Source organism: Zeugodacus cucurbitae, chromosome 3 (assembly GCF_028554725.1).
Source record: "Zeugodacus cucurbitae isolate PBARC_wt_2022May chromosome 3, idZeuCucr1.2, whole genome shotgun sequence".
Lineage (NCBI taxonomy): Eukaryota > Metazoa > Arthropoda > Insecta > Diptera > Tephritidae > Zeugodacus > Zeugodacus cucurbitae.
The window spans coordinates 17,606,444-17,624,951 of NC_071668.1; the positions used below are offsets into that span (position 1 = coordinate 17,606,444).

General features: G+C 36.6%; 2 non-coding genes across 2 annotated transcripts; both read right to left on the reverse strand.

Moving 5' to 3' along the window:
• Positions 1–5,355: 5,355 nt before the first annotated feature.
• Positions 5,356–5,428, reverse strand: Trnav-aac (transfer RNA valine (anticodon AAC)). Its single transcript has one exon. It is a non-coding gene; the product is annotated as a tRNA-Val (tRNA).
• Positions 5,429–7,620: 2,192 nt separating this feature from the next.
• Trnav-aac (transfer RNA valine (anticodon AAC)) lies at positions 7,621–7,693 on the reverse strand. Its single transcript has one exon. It is a non-coding gene; the product is annotated as a tRNA-Val (tRNA).
• Between the last annotated feature and the right edge of the window lie 10,815 nt (positions 7,694–18,508).

Sequence of the window (18,508 nt, forward strand, 5' to 3'; positions counted from 1 at the left end):
CGGTACAGAAATTTTAATATAAACCCGAAAAGGTTACACAACTGGTCATCACTAATATTCGCAATACACCAGAAGAGTATATTGAAATTCCTTGCATAGTTTCAGGCGTCGTAAATATTCATTTGAATCACATTTGTTGCAGTGACAGTCAAACTATGTGCTTAGAAATGAAAAACAACAAAAGTGGTAGTAAAATTTACGGGCTAAATTGAATACAGACCATATTGAAAACACATCCAATATATAGATTCATACATACATATGTATATGCACTAATTTTCAGTGTATAAATTTCTGTGTATACACATATTACTGTTGCTTTGTTGTTGTTGTTTTAATTTGAAAATTTTGCCGAAAAATTTGAAAATGCAGATTTTTTAAAAAGCGATTTCAAAAAATTAATTTTCAAAAATTGAATAAATTACACGTATTGAGAAGCAGGCGCACAGCTTCTGTAGCCCGACGCAGTAGCAGTTGTTGTTGTTGCTTGGAAAATTAGGTGGAAAAATGCCGAAACGCCAGCAATACGCCACAAATAGACAAGAGGAAAGAAGAAACACATACAAGTGTATATATATATATAAGAGTGGATGTATGTATGTGCTTGTGTTTGGACAAAGGAAAACATATGACGTGAAAATCGAGTGAATGAGTGTACGCAAAGCATGCTGGCAGCTGCTGACGTGCGAGCAAAAAACAGGCGACCGCTTTTGGATGTCAAGATACATATAAACGTGTGTACTTGTGTATGCATGGGTGCGAGTGGCAGCAGCGGCACTGTTGGCGGCTAATCTAAAAGGAATTTGAATAAAAAGGCGGTGAAAAGCAGCTGCCGACTGACGTTTTTCGTTGTGGATGACAACGATGCTATGAGACGCGTACGGCAACAACAACAACAACAACATAGTAAAAGAGAAAACAACAACAACAAAGCATGAAAAAATATAAAAACAACAACAAAATAGCAAGAAAATTACAACAACGTCAACAACATTTTGAGAAAAATTACAACAAAACAGCAGCAACATAGTATGAGAAATAATCGCAACAATAACAACAGAAACATAGTAAGAAAAATTACAACAACAACAATAACATAGTGTGAAAAATAGCAGCGAAAACACCAGCAACATAGTACGCAAAATCACAACAACAACATCATACGAAAAATAATAGCAACAACAACAACGAAGAGAAAAACACAAAAGGGGTTGCTACGTTAGTGCAGCAAACGCGCGTTCAAAAGGAAAATCTTTCGCAACAACTACAAAAACAACAACAATTGGCATTGCCGACACGCTGCCGCTTTGACTTTTCGACAACCCTCGAGCTCTTTTTCATATCGCCTCAAAATGAATTGTTGCATGCGGAAAATTCAACAATCAAGCTATCAACGTAACCAACCATGCAACGCTCACTCATCAGACACACCACCAGTACCGCCACCAATAGGCAACAACAAGCAACAACAAGCAACATCATCACCATTGAGGCCAACCCCACTAGCAATCAATTATTGTTGTTGATGCGGAAAATTTCATATCAAAGGCGGCCGATACGAGTTTTCCGCCTTTGTTGTTGAATCCTCAAAGGAATTTTCCGATATTGCTATTAGGTGCACAGCAATGCCCAGCAAGTGGCGAGCCAGTCGAGGAAAAATTGGTGCTTGTGAAAATGTGCGCCGCTCGCCGGTTGTGCGGTTGTTCGGTTGCTTGGTGCCGCCAGCTGCCTAGATGACAAAGTGAGCTCACTTTGGCTGACTGCCCGACTAGTTGAATGGCTGACTGGTTGGTTGGTTGACTGGCTGCTCAAATCGCCAGCGCAAATTGTGCGGACGACACGAGTGGCGGTGGGCTGGTCGCATTATATGTATGTATATACAAACAAACGAGTAGAGGATATATGGATGAGCCATGCGCGCCATGTGCCGAGATTCCGAGATTCCGCTGTGTGTGACGCTGAGAAAATACGCTCCAATTGGGTGGTGGTGGCGACGACTGCAGGGAGTTAGCGCACAAGTTGTAGGCACCATAAAATGCACATGTGTTTGTGTGTGTGAGCCATGCGCTTTTCACGAATTTTGTGGCGACCGAGGCAAGCAGCAGACCAGCGAAGAAGGCGAAGGTGATGGTGGGCGGTGGCGAGCCGATACCTGGGACGAGTATGCGCGCAAAAATATACAAAAAAACAACATCAACAACACAAGCACACAACAAATCTAATATGTACTCAACACACACAAACAACAACAATTTGCCATGCGCCAAATATATCCACTACGCTCCGATCTATTTCGGTTAAAAATCAACCAGCTGGTCTCACTCAACTGGCTAATGCACCAACTCGAGTCGCAGCAAAGTGTCTTCCAGCTAATAGCGGCCAAGCAATAATAATAACAACAACAACAACGAGAACATCATCAAGATTGGCAACATTAAAAAAGATGCACAACAATAACAACTCTCTGCAACACAGCAAGAGCAAACAGCCGCGCAACTACTCAATGCTGGGCCATCAGACAGCTACCAACTATTCCGCCAAAGCGCCAGTCTACGAGACAAACAGTCAGTCAGCCAGTCCGCCAGACTGCATAGTGCCTAGTGCGGCTCCACCACCACAAATGCGGCAAGTAGCTAACCAACCCGTTAGTCGGCCGCTTAGCCATTTGAGGAGCATAGAAAAAATTAGATGAGGCAAAAACACTAACAACAACTTGCACAAAGTTACATGACGACACAGACAACAACAGCAACACATACACATTTGCACTCGCAACATTGCTCGTCGTGGCGCGCTTACTTACATACGCACACTTTTACTTGTGGCAAATAATAAAAATGAAATTGTGCAACAGCAGCAACGCTGCTGCCAAGCAACCAAATGTGGCAATATTATGCTGCTCTTTTTTATTTGTGCAACGCTCTATTAAATGCTGGGATTTGCTTGGTGGCTCATTGGCGCAGTCATGTTGCTGGTGCTGCTGAACTTTCTCGAGAAAGAATCGTGTAAACATTTGCTGATCTACAGGGAAACATTCAAACTATTTAATGGACATGCTGGCAATCTTAGTTTTCCAGTAGAGAGGGTTCTTGTGGATCTTTTGGTTGGTTCCATAGTTCGAACGCCGGAGATTGTTGAAAATAAAGGTTAGTTTCTAAGAAGAGTATAGAGATCTTCGAAAGTTTCTTAAAACGGTCGATAATAACCTCTCTTATATAGTACAATATTAGACAGCTGTGATATAACTCCAGTCGTATAACTGTAGATTATAATATATCTAACATTCGGTTCTCACTTTAATTTTATAATTTTATCCAAGTTTCTTTATAAACAGTTGACACCCATTTGTGTACCTTGGATTTATTTCTTCAAATAAAAATCCATCCCTTCTTTTCATCCGATCTACCAAGAATCTCATATAAATATATTGAAGTAGATAACACAGCCACACAAAATAAATTGTGTGATGACCTGGGGGTCTTACTATGTGTAATTTTGGACTCGCTGAATCCGAAACCGTGGTACATTTAACCCGATCAGATCAGGGTTTCGACATAACCCCAGAAAACCAATATGGAAACTTCATCGCATTCGCTTAAAACGCATTATTGAGGGGTTTTCGGGTTCGCTAATTACGAATCCGGTGTCGATTTTTCAAAATTCTAAATGATGGATCCAATATGGCGGTCAAAATTAATGAAAATTCATCGGTATCGCTCAAAACTCGTTACTAGGGGTCGCTCGGGTCTCGGTGTCGCTACGCTTATTACGAATTTGACGTTACTTTTCAAAAAGTCAAAATAATAAACCAATATGGTGGACACATTTTAACATTTGCAATATTGCATCCGCTATTTTTAATTTTGAAAAACCGTCACCGGTTTCGTAATCAGTGACCCCGAAAACCACCGAGTAACGAATTTCGAGCGATTCCGACGAATTTTTCAAAATAACGACCGCCACATAGTGATATTCCCAGGTCATGACAACAAATTTTGTTTTTTGTATTTAAACCAAATCATTTCAACACAACGTTCTGAAATTCAGAGTAAAAAAAATTGAAGAAAACGCAACTTAGTTCAGAGACCATTCATGGTCCTTTCATGGTCTATGGGGAGAATATACCTATAACAATGTTGTCGCATCAGTTGTTGAGATCAATGGACGCTCATTCTCAAAATTGGAAATTTGAGCATATCTGGGTCGGATTTGCGAATCAGTTAATAGAATTATTTAACCTTGACGATGGCCGAGGTGCATCTTACGGCTTTACAGGTGTGAAGAGTACTCATAGAGAGTAATCATTCTAGTCGACCGAGCAGCTGTTAGTCGGAGATCAGCTTATAAACGGCTGTACGAAACATATTAATAGCCGGAATGTTGGCGTGATACCATATGCCAAAAGTATGAATTTCACATTTTTAACTGCCGATTAAGAGATCAGTCACAGCTAATCAAAGTAACGCCATAACTATCCCCGAAAAGAGATATTACAACTTTTCTGTCATCAATTATTCAATCATTTAGTGAATTTCCTAATGACTACTTAAACATAGATCAGAAATTTTCTAATATTAATTTGGATCCAAATGTTTTGCAATTCAAATGAAAACTTATATTTCATCTGAATGAAGTAACGCATGAGTCAATGAACGGTGCATAAAAATTCGCAGCAAGTGCACCGCACTCACGCCAGGTGCCGAACAATTGCGTGTTGGAATGCAACAAATAAATAATAAATTATGTAAGCTTTTCCAACTATGAGGAATGTGGCATGGTTGCGGATGAATCTTAAGTGCGAAAACATAAAAATGCATAATTCAAATGAAGCAATCTAGCATGAGAGTATTCAAGTAAGAAGACAATTGTGTGGCAAGGTCGTTGATGGCAATTATTCATAGACAAAAGTATATGTATGTCCACAGTTGCCACAATATTTTTTACACAATACACGTACAGTTATGTTCATATTTTGCTATGTTACGGTTAATTATTTTATGAACTGTTACACTGTTGGTGTCTGGTGAATGTCTACTCGCATTTTATTAATTATTTTGTGACAAGTGCAATACAATTTATATTAAAATTATGCTGCGAAATTGACGCAAGCAAATATTTCTTATGACTATCATTAAATATGTAATTCATTTATCCATAAAAATAATAATTTTCTTAAAAATTATTCAAAGAAATTCACTTGAATTTTGTTTGAAAAAATTCTTCTTAACAGAAAGACTTTCATTTTTCAATTAATTCTTTGTATAAAATAAATTTAAAAATTTAATAAAAAATCAAAAAATAATATTTAGTAAATATTTAAAACAAATTTAAAAATAATTAACAAAAAAGAAACTCTGTTTCCGCCCGGGATCGAACCGGGGGCCTTCCGCGTGTTAGGCGGATGTGATAACCACTACACCACGGAAACAGTTGCGAACTATTGCTCCCAAAATTCAATACAAATTTGCTACCAAAGCTCCCTAATTTTTTAGTTATTTTTGCACAAGAATATAGTATATATCAATTGAAAAGTTTGCTAACATTCAAGTTAAACAGTAGATGTCGCTGAAATATTTTGCACAGTGCTTAGCAGAGTAGCAAACCAATAGTATGCTAACCAATAGATGTCGCGCTGAACTTGTACTTGAGTGGGTTATACATTTTATTTTTTATTTAATAATTTATTTATTAGTTTAAAAAAGAATTAACTAAATAAATAATTAAACCACAAGAATAAACACTGCCCACTCTGACTTTTGGACAATAACAACAATTAAACTATATTAAGATAGATATGATCTAATGTGCATATGCCTTATATGGATTTGATGATATATACTGGAGAAAAGAAAAGAACACTGACATCATTTTGCTTGTGGGTTTGAGAATATCCAAAGCACTCTTTTGGATCTCATCAGTGATGTGAATGACTGATCCAGTAGTTTCGATGTAATGGTGGCCCGCTTGATTGATCGATACCGTTAGGAATATGCAATATAGATAGCTTCTTCTAAGTCGAGAGAATATCTCGATGCTTTGGTTTCAACATTTAAATGGGTTGAGTTTTGATCCCTTTTTATAGCTTTTCATTCTCAGAAACAGACATCATTTTTTCGAATTATCTTTTAAGAATATAAAGGGTGATTTTTTAAGAGCTTGATAACTTTTTAAAAAAAAAAACGCATAAAATTTGCAAAATCTCATCGGTTCTTTATTTGAAACGTTAGATTGGTTCATGACATTTACTTTTTGAAGATAATTTCATTTAAATGTTGACCGCGGCTGCGTCTTAGGTGGTCCATTCGGAAAGTCCAATTTTGGGCATTTTTTCGAGCATTTCGGCCGGAATAGCCCGAATTTCTTCGGAAATGTTGTCTTCCAAAGCTGGAATAGTTGCTGGCTTATTTCTGTAGACTTTAGACTTGACGTAGCCCCACAAAAAATAGTCTAAAGGCGTTAAATCGCATGATCTTGGTGGCCAACTTACGGGTCCATTTCTTGAGATGAATTGTTCTCCGAAGTTTTCCCTCAAAATGGCCATAGAATCGCGAGCTGTGTGGCATGTAGCGCCATCTTGTTGAAACCACATGTCAACCAAGTTCAGTTCTTCCATTTTTGGCAACAAAAAGTTTGTTAGCATCGAACGATAGCGATCGCCATTCACCGTAACGTTGCGTCCAACAGCATCTTTGAAAAAATACGGTCCAATGATTCCACCAGCGTACAAACCACACCAAACAGTGCATTTTTCGGGATGCATGGGCAGTTCTTGAACGGCTTCTGGTTGCTCTTCACCCCAAATGCGGCAATTTTGCTTATTTACGTAGCCATTCAACCAGAAATGAGCCTCATCGCTGAACAAAATTTGTCGATAAAAAAGCGGATTTCACATTTCGAACCGAACACTGATTTTGGTAATAAAATTCAATGATTTGCAAGCGTTGCTCGTTAGTAAGTCTATTCATGATGAAATGTCAAAGCATACTGAGCATCTTTCTCTTTGACACCATGTCTGAAATCCCACGTGATCTGTCAAATACTAATGCATGAAAATCCTAACCTCAAAAAAATCACCCGTTACTAAATTCAATAGGAAATATTTTTTTGGGAATATGGCAGCCAAGGATCCAATAAAAATGAGTAAAGAATGGTAAAGTGAAGTTATAACTGCGAAAAGTAACCATTGAACACTGATTTGTGTGTGTCACATTCCGTCAGAAGCTCTTTCAGCTACAAAATATACGCTCCAGTAATAGAAATTCGATAATAGAATAGGGTATATTGAAATCAATTTTTGCTTAGTCAGTCAATACTTGTTGAAATCATTTTACAACAATAAATAAAATCTTTTATAGTGTAAGAGGTAAAGAGTAATTTTCGAATAATTTGTATCAATGTTATTAAATAGAGATAATCTTACGATGAGTATGAACAAATTACTCTAAATATCAATGAAATCGAATTTGTAGGAATAGAAATTATTATAGCTGAGCGTATACGTTGTTTTTATAAGGGGTGTCTAATTAATTTTTAATTTTGATTGAGAAAAAATTTATGAAATAGCGATATAAAACATCTTTTAAACTAAAAATAAACGAATAATCAAAAAAAAACTATATCTGTTTCCGCCCGGGATCGAACCGGGGGCCTTCCGCGTGTTAGGCGGATGTGATAACCACTACACCACGGAAACAGTTGGTAATGGTTGGTCAAAGACGCCACTACAGCCATGTGAACTATTTTCAGCTTAACAAATAAACAAATTTATTTATATATTTAAACTTATTCAAGTGCCTGTAAACCAGATTTATGGGCTCATTGCGTGAGACTCAATGAATTGCAAAATAGTGGTGTGTAGTATTAAATACCATTTTATTATCTCCCCGAGATAAATAGATATAGATAAACACAATCATCAAGTCTGTAGATAGGTAAAATCAGTGTAATGAATGTAAAATTATTATTTATTATAATACATATGGAATTTCATTCCCTCTAAATTTCTTCAAAATATCTGAGAGACTTACCTATATTTTCTGTAATTTGTTAGAAGCACTGAGTTCCTAATATTCGATATATAGGGTCTTGAAAACTTATGGTCCGATTTCGGCAATTTTTAGAAGGGCGATGCCACTCTTTAAATTAAGTATTTTTGCAAAAGTCCGTTTCGATATCTTCACTAATGCTTACTTTATATATTGTAAAGTAAACGATTCAGATTGTCTTCAAAGTTCTGGTACATAGAAAATTGGCGTGGTTGTAAACAGATTTGATCTGTTTTCACAACATATCACTGGGATGCCAGGAAGTTATTACTACCCGATTTTCGTTGAAATTGGTCGAGTAGTTTCTAAAATATGGTTTTTGACCCATAAGTGGGCGGAGCCACAACCATTTAAAATTTTGTATACCAATTTGGGTGGAGCCCTTCTGTATCTTCTTTATAATGAAATTTAAGGTTTCTGGTGTTTTTCCTTACTGAATTAAAACATTTTTAGTAGTTTTCAACATAACCTTTGTATGGGAGATGAGCGTGGTTTTAATCAGATTTTCTCCATTTTTAAACTATGAAGTGGCTAAAAGAAACGACTTTGGAGAATTTGAATTATATAGCCCTTGTGGTTTACGAGATATATACAAAAAACTTAGTAGGGGGCGGAGCCACGCCCACTTCCTCAAAAAAATTACATCCACATATTCCCCTTCATTGTGAGATCCTTTGTTACAAACTTTATGTGGGCGTGGCAGTAGTCCGATTTTGCCCATCTTCGAAAGCATCCTTCCTATGGTGATGAGGAACACGTAAACTAAGTTTCATCAAGATATCTTAATTTTTACTCAGACAACCGAATTTGAACCTTGATCACTTTGGTATATATAACTCTATATCTAATTCGTTTAGTTTTGGGTGTTACATACAACCGTTATGTGAACAAAACTATAATACTCTCTTTAGCAACATTTGTTGCGAGAGTATAAAAAGGAAGATTTATTTCATATCACCTCATCTTATACTTCTGATATATTTTTAAAATTTTTCTGAAACACCTTGAATATCATGTGCCAAGAAATATATCCATCTAATATTCTACCGAAATGTTTTGAGAGCTGAATTGCGATAATTTAATAGCCTTCATTGCAATATTTAAGATTTATCTAGATCTAGAGTACCTAAAACAATTCTAACCCTAAAGCATTTCTATAGCTTCCCAGCATCAGCTGCCGCACAAACACCTCTGACTGACCAAACACACTCTGTAATACCCCGGAAGTTGATCTTATCACGTGCTGTACATTAAATTTTAACTGCTGTCAGCTACTTAAAATCACATGCGGTAAAATTTCAAACCCTTTCGAGGTTCCTGCTTAAAACAAACATTTGTCACCCAACATGTTGCAACACATGCAACATGCATCCTGGCAGCTAGTAAATGTCCATTTTTCGTGAATGTACAGGATTTTGAAATTATAGTAATGGTGATTGTAATAGGCGAAGTGCATGTTCTACAGCTGTTCCTTACGCCTTGCCGCCTTGCATGTATGAAGTATAAAACCTGCATTTAAATTAATGACTTTGCTGGACCACAATGCGTGTACATATGTATTTATACTACTCATACACTGAGTAATTGTATGGCTGAGCGTTTTATGGCCTTTTGTGGTAGTAAAGTGAGGAATTGAATGAAAAGGATACCCGTAGGTGTATTTGTATACATGTGTGTGTATTTCAATGTGTATGTATGAGCAGCTGCTGACTTTTGCCACCATAGCCCTTTTTCCAATTGCCGCTGTTACTTTTCGTGTTTGCTGTAGTTGTAGTTCCAGTTGCTGTTGCCACTTTTAAAATTGTTGTCGTAACACATGATGTATGTACGAGTACATATGTGTATATATAAACATTCGGACAGCTGTTAATTTTGGTTTTGTTGACCTTGTTTGTGGCCTTTAGCCGCAAAGTCTTCACGGACCGCCTGAGCGGCTCTTTCTTTAGTATACACGACTGTTTTATATACATAATTGCTTGTAAATACATATAATATATAAATTACAAATACACATATTTGCCACATTTTCTCGTCAATTGTTTGTTGCTTTTGTGGCCGAAATGTTGCAAGTTCATTGCGTGAGTTTACTGTGTCCTTTTGGCTGTAAATTGCAGTTAATAATAATGTACTGCTGCTATTGGCATAAAAGCAAAACCGCAAGCTGCAAACTGACAAACTGACTGCATCACTTCCTTCCTTCCTTGCCTGCTTCCTGTGCGCTTGACTGCCTTTTCACATTTGGCCAACAATTGAAGTGAAAGTCAACTAACTATCCAACATATATACAATATAATTATTTGTACACGCAAGCAATAACAGCAATTTTCATGTACCAAGTGTTTGTGCAACACTTCCTGCAGGATATCATTTACCCATTTGCCTCAAAGCACAAAGGACATGGAAAAAAATGTCACACAAATTGTCTCGAAATATAATTAATTGGAAAATTGACAGCTTAATTGACACCTTTTCTTACAATTACATGACACAAGAGACAGCAGTGAAATTATATTGTAAAGGATATGAAATTTTTAGGTAGGACCTAACAACGTTCAGCATCGCAATGCAAGCTGGAGGTAAAAGAAGGTACGACATGTGTTTCTTTTCGACATTTTTACATTACTAACCTAAAAATCTACGAAATCGATATTAACGATCATCAAGCAACAAAAAAGGAATAACTTCATATCTCATTTTCGTGTGAGTTTATATCCGACTGTAATACATGGCTACAGCTATTACTGATGACCTGATATAACCGCAGAACTTAAAGGCCTCTCTACCGAAGAATAATTGTAGAAATAACGTTCTCTTCTCGCTTATTCTACGATATTGTGGATTTCAGATCGAAGACCAATTGAGAGCTCCGTAATAGCCTTTTTACACAGGAGCTAATTGATCAATTAACCGACCTCTGCTCGATTAAAACGCTTTTTAAGATCGATTTACCATACACAAGATTAATTAATTATATTAATTTTTAATTGAATTTTAATCGACTTGAAAATGAAATGCAACTCTGCGGCAAAGACATACGATATACGTTCTTTGTCTACGATTGGCTTAAACTTACCAACTTCTTATGAAAAGCAAAAACAAAAATGTATAACAGCTGATAGACTATCGAGTAGCCGGCAATGTAAAGAACCAAATTCTCGATCTAAATTTTGATTGATCAATTACTTTGGCTTATAGCCCACTGGCGGCTTAAGAGATGCTGCCTATGGAGTAGATATATTATATCGAAATAACGTAGTGGAGTGGAAATATTTATAATCTATAAGTTAGTAGGGTCCTAGAAACTATTCTTGAGCTCACAGTATAATCGGAACGAGTTAAGGCTCATACGAGTGTCCGATCACAGCGAAACGGAATATTTTTTTTTGGTTGTTGGACAAATGCCATTCTATTTCGCGGGGAACCTTAGTCTAATGACCCTCTTCTGATTAATAAAGCCACTCACGAAGTTGTCTAAAAAAATAGTCTTAGCGAACTTGATTCTATTATAGACTGTCTCGCTTAAGAGAGAGTAGAGAAAGCCTACTAGTTCTCACTCCTTTAGTCATACAGGGGCACTATCTACAACCGAAATATATCACCTCCGATTTTGGATGGTCTCAAAATTTGGAACTCCTCAATTAAGTCTTTATGATGGGACCCTCCTTTATTTGGTTCGGTGACTAGGGAAGCCTTAGAATTATTCCGGTTTGCGGTGTGAAGCTTACATATACCAAATTTTAAATGGGTTTCTGAGAATTTTGTCCAATGGCTTTAGGTGTTTCAATGGAGTTTTCAATATGGATTCTTCGCTACTTAAGAGATAATTGCCTGGAAAATCAGCCGCAAATAGACTTCCGATACGTACCAAGTTTGTTATCGAGAGTGGTTAATGAATAATTGAACTAATAGTGGATCGATTCGAGTTATTCAGAGTAAATTTATATGAGACATTATAATGTCGAAATTAATTCGAAAGTGAAAGGCGCTTGGGTTACCGAGATGTGAAAAGAAGTTATTTGTTAGAATTTCTTCAATCATACAAAAGATATGCATTTCCACAGCAAAGTCAATATTATTAGCGGATTTCGATTCGTCAAACTTTGACGAGTAGCGAATCGAACATACTCAAATACATTGGTGTAATAAAAAAAGAAAAGCAAGCTCTCCGTATACTCTCTCGCTTCTTCACATGCAAATTTTTTGATAAGAACGCTGAGCTCAAACGGTACAGAGTAGAGAAGTGACCAATAGAACATGGTCTATTGATTGCTTTGAAAGTGATTAAAAGGCTGGCGTAGAAATGTAAATAATTAGGCGGCATAAATAAATAAGCACATAGGTTTATCCTACATGTGGAAACATATTTTGCTACGCACATCCCTACATAAATTACCAGCTTATCAATAGCACTATTGAATGCCGTTGAGATGCCCAACACATGGCTTAAAAACATATAGACATATGCAACAATTCACACATGCGCATAAAGACAATTAGGATTACCAGGACAGCCTAACGATGCTGTCGCTACTAACGGGTGATTTTTTTGAGGTTAGGATTTTCATGCATTAGTATTTGACAGATCACGTGGGATTTCAGACATGGTGTCAAAGAGAAAGATGCTCAGTATGCTTTGACATTTCATCATGAATAGACTTACTAACGAGCAACGCTTGCAAATCATTGAATTTTATTACCAAAATCAGTGTTCGGTTCGAAATGTGAAAATCCGCTTTTTTATCGACAAATTTTGTTCAGCGATGAGGCTCATTTCTGGTTGAATGGCTACGTAAATAAGCAAAATTGCCGCATTTGGGGTGAAGAGCAACCAGAAGCCGTTCAAGAACTGCCCATGCATCCCGAAAAATGCACTGTTTGGTGTGGTTTGTACGCTGGTGGAATCATTGGACCGTATTTTTTCAAAGATGCTGTTGGACGCAACGTTACGGTGAATGGCGATCGCTATCGTTCGATGCTAACAAACTTTTTGTTGCCAAAAATGGAAGAACTGAACTTGGTTGACATGTGGTTTCAACAAGATGGCGCTACATGCCACACAGCTCGCGATTCTATGGCCATTTTGAGGGAAAACTTCGGAGAACAATTCATCTCAAGAAATGGACCCGTAAGTTGGCCACCAAGATCATGCGATTTAACGCCTTTAGACTATTTTTTGTGGGGCTACGTCAAGTCTAAAGTCTACAGAAATAAGCCAGCAACTATTCCAGCTTTGGAAGACAACATTTCCGAAGAAATTCGGGCTATTCCGGCCGAAATGCTCGAAAAAGTTGCCCAAAATTGGACTTTCCGAATGGACCACCTAAGACGCAGCCGCGGTCAACATTTAAATGAAATTATCTTCAAAAAGTAAATGTCATGAACCAATCTAACGTTTCAAATAAAGAACCGATGAGATTTTGCAAATTTTATGCGTTTTTTTTTTTTAAAAAGTTATCAAGCTCTTAAAAAATCACCCTTTATTATGCCGGCTGAGGGTGCTGTTATTAAAAGCAAAAAAAATGCAGCTGAGTAGGGCGGTCAAGCGTACGGGGTAACTAACAGCAAACAGATGCACTTAAAAGTGTGCACAATAAATAATTGCAGCCTACAAATTGTTTAACGGCAGCTCAGCAGATTCAAATTACTATTCAACACCGAAAATGAATGTCTACTGCAAGTAATGATATTCATGAAAATGTATTGGTGAAAGAAGTGCTTCTGCGTTCCACTCGAGCGTGAGCATCAAATTGCAAAGATCGGGTTTGCTGCCAGCATGCACACCGAACAACTCAAGTACCTTTACAAATTTCAACACCGGTGCCAAAAAAAAAAAATAAAATAAAAAAATAAACAAAAAATGTTCTTTACGCTTTTGTTTACGTCGTAAGCCGTTCCAGCCACGCCTAAAATGTGTGTTATTGTTATGATTTTTTTTTGATATTTTCAACTTATGCTTTTTTACTGAAATTCGAAACTTGCTCGACCACTTCGGCAACCTATTGAAAAATTACTGAGGACCACCCTTATTCACGCTTAATTTTCGACTAAGTGAATTCTAACAGTTGCGCATGTGCATTAACCGTAGTTGTTGTTGTAAATGCAAAGCAAATATTGTTTTTATCTTTTTCGTCGTTCATTGACTTTCAGCAACATTTGTCAGCGATTTTCATTATCCAACTGCGATTTGAAGGCATAAATTGCGCTTGCTTAATTGCGTCACACAGTTGTTGCAATTTTCACTGTTGCGGTTGCCAATTGATTGATGATGCCAGCAATTAATGGCGTGTAAGAGGCTTACAACGAGTGAGGGGAGGAAATAGGTTGAAGTTAAGGCTTGTGTAAACAATTTTACTAAAATCAATTCGTAGCAGTTGATTTGATAGTGGAAAAGTCATACGGGAAGAGTTTATGAGCGACATCTGACTCCATTAGACCAAAGCTTCTTGTCACTCATTGAATATATGGTCTTAGTCTTCTTGGATTTGAGGAAAATTATTGATTTGACAAACAGATATGTATATATTCAAGGATCCTGTTACGTAAACTCAACTTCGGTGAAAATGGACCAGCTCTATTCCAATATTAATACATTATGTCTCGTCATTACTCGATAAACTCCATTTTATCATTTTTCAAGTTCTAAACCGTCTTCTCACAACAAATGAGTACTAGCTTCTTTTAAAAGACAAACAATTTAACTCAAATTTAAAATTTTTCACAATCAAGATCTGAACCCACATTTTCATAGATTTTAGAATAAAAAATCTTAACAGTTGTTTTAAAAATATTAATTGTTTTAATTAAATTGGGTGTGAATGAATAATAAACTCAATTACTTAATTTAAAACTTAATTGCCTTTGCTAATTGAGCAATTAAGGAAAATTTTATATGAATGCGCGAATTAATCAAGTATTAATAGATCAATGGGGTGGAGTTTACGCCAATTTTATATTGCAAAATTGTTCATTAAAACGGATTTAAAACCAATTGAGCTATTTATATGACCATATAAAAGAAACTTTGGAACTTCAAAGGAAATTTAACTGTAAATTTTAACTGTAAACAATAATTGCCTAAAGTAATCGTCCTCTGGAAACATCTGAGTCGAAACGATATCAAAGCTGCATTTTGGCCTCCGGTAGTAGATCAAAAGTGTTTTTAAAAATCGTGTTGAATGTTCTGGACATTTTTTATAATTATCATAGGTGAGTTCAGTATATGAGGGGCACATAAAATCAACTCATTTCTAAGGAAATATGGTAAATTATCAAAACTGCTTTCTGTGTCCTCTATCAACAGTTCGCTTTCCAGTCAATACCTCTGAATCTTTTTCCAATATGAAAAGGCGTCTAAAAAAAGTTTCTCGATCAAAATCCCATTTGTATTTCACTTATAAAACTAGAAATAATTAACTCAACTGACAAACAAATAAAATACCCTTGTAGGTATCTTTCTTTTTCTATTATTTATACAATTTATTTTATATTCACAAATTCCTTCTATGGAAATCAATCAGCTGTCAACGTCTAACCATTTATAACAATAATTAAGGGAATAGTAATGAAGTAGGGAAGTATATAAAATTACACAATGCAAATACAACAATGGTTTAAATATCATCAATAGGGTGTTTCTCAAAAAAATTTAAAGTCATCATCGTTGATTTAGTATCAGTAAGTAACTAAAGTAAAATGAATAAATAATTTTCTTTGGCACCAGGATATATGTATGATATTTTTTGCCTATAATTACACAATGGTATTGAATCTTAACACAAGGAGGAACTAAATAATCTAGATATACCCGAACTAATGGACGAAACAATTACAGTTTTTTAAGTCTTTCAAGAGAAGCCTGAACCTTGGATCCCCTAAATCTTCTTCATTCACAAGAGAAAATTGTATATGATCGATATTCGACTATAGTGGAGGCAAAATATGGGTTGAGATCTAAGAAATGGGTTTTAAAAATGTTCATTATAGGTTTTTGGACCACCCTAATATATACAAATGATTACAATATGATCGAAATTCTATTAAATAAACATTATATTTTTTTGTTTTCAAAAAAGTACCTTCAATATATTCTTACTTTACTTAAGTACCACCCTGCTCCATATAAAAAAATAGTAGAATTGTGTGTTTGTAAGAGAACTATTTGTTTTTCACATAATAAATAAAATTGTGTGTAAAGATGTTACCAAATCATTTGTCTGTTTTTCCTTTTTGGATTAACCGCTTTTTGGCGGCAAACGACCACCTACATACCTAAACGAACGAAACTGCGCCTCAAACCGCCTTTGTGCTGACCAACCCGACCCGCTTGGCGGCTGCCTACACACGGCGCAGTGTAGGTGTTTTGTACGCGCGCCGCGACTGAAGTCAACGCTGTGGGAAAACAAACTTCGTTTTACATTGCCGTTTGCTGCTGAGGTGGGCGCTTGGTGCGCGTGCGCAGGCGCAGCTCCAACAGAGCTGTTAACTAACTAGTTATTTTTTAAACAAATTCAAATACAGAGTGATAATATAATTAATTTGTTATTGTTTATTGGAGGTGCTATTGAACGGAAACTATATATATATGTAAATATGTATGCCTTAAACTGGTTTAAGTCAATACTATAGCAAGAAGGTATGCTGGTAGCTTTTGTGTGTGGGCTTCCCTTTAAGTTGATGGCTTAGAAATGCATGTGGTTGTTGTTGCAAATGCAAATTCATGCAAAAGTGCAGCAAGTGGCATTGCATGAGAAATGAAATAAAATAAACTAAAAATTGCTCGTAAATCATATTGCCTTTAGCTGAATTGCACATAAATTGCTTGAACGTGTGGCAAGCAGCGGTGAATACATGAGTATGTAAGAGCGCATTGCTGCCACTCCAATGCAGTTTCCGCTGCATGAAGTAGTGCCATTTATTATTTTACTTTGCTTTAATTGCCCTGCACACTATTGTTTTTTTTTTCGTTGCTGGTGGTGCATTTGCAAACTTTATTTATTGTTTACGCACATGCGCCGTCGTTTGAATGGCTTATTTCTATTACAAAAATATAAAAAGAAATAAATAAAGTGTATACGCGCATGCGTCCGCACTTAAGCCGCCCAATTGATGACTGTGCGGAAAATCGTAGTGTTTGTTGTAGTGGTAGCATAAAAATATATGCGAATCTATAAGTACTTCCTGTAATTTCAATGTATGCAGTGCCACTTATTTCGTGAAACGTAAAAATATTAATAAAATAATATGTTTTTGCTGCCACTTGTCCGCTTCATGCTGCATGTGGCACAACTCTCCCTTCTTGCATTTTCGCTTGCAACCCTTGATTGCCTTGTAAGCGAATGCAAGTCCTATATAGACCCATTTACCTTTTATCCTTCTTTCGGGTGTGCTGCACATTTTCTACCCTTGCAGTTTTATAAAAGACATCTATAAACAGAAAAACCGTATTTTATTACATATGCTGCACGCATGCGTGCCACACGTGTGCCATTGCAGATTCAGAATGTTTTTTATGAACATTACTAAAACTCCTAAAATAAATCAATTTCAGTTAACTAATTTTAGAAATAACTGAAACTTTCAGAATTCTACTTGAATTTGATATTATTTCGAAATCGAGGAAAATTTGAATGTAAACCCGAAATTTCGAGATTCTCTTTAGGCTTTACTATACCGAAATCGCAGATATTTTAAAGTATATTAAAAAACTGCATCAAATACTTCGGGACTGTTTTAAAATTCGCCAGTCAGAATCGGGAAGGACCACTCCGAGCCGTTCGATACCAAACGAGATTTCAGACAGGGTGACTCACTATCGTGTGACCTCTTTAACCTAAAGCTGGGAAAAATAATACGAGCTGCAGAACTAAATAGAGAAGGTACAATCTTCTATAATAGTGTATAGATCTCATCCTAAGCAATAACCACGCCGTTAGTACTGCTTTTTCCAGACTGGATAAGGAAGCGAAGCGTATAGGTCTGGTGGTGAGCGAGGACAAGACGAAATATCTCCTGTCATCATACAAACAAACGGCGCACTCGCGTCTTGGCTCCCACGTCAGTATTGACAGTCATAACTTTGAAGTCGTAGATAATTTCGTCTACCTGGGAACCAGCATTAACAGCAACAACAATGTCAGCCTGGAAATCCAACGCAGAATCACTCTTGCCAACAGGTGCTACTTTGGACTGAGTAGGCAATTGCAAAGTAAAGTCCTCTCTCGACGAACAAAAATCAAACTCTACAAGTCGCTCATTATTCCTGTCCTGATGTATGGCGCCGAAGCGTGGACGATAACAACAACCGATGAGACGACTCTTGTCGTTTTCGAGAGAAAGGTTTTGCGTAAGATTTATGGTCCTCTGAACGAGCTGTACGATTTATACGACGACATTGACATAGTTCAGCGAATAAAAAGACAGCGGCTACACTGGCTAGGTCATGTTGTACGAATGGTTGAAAACAC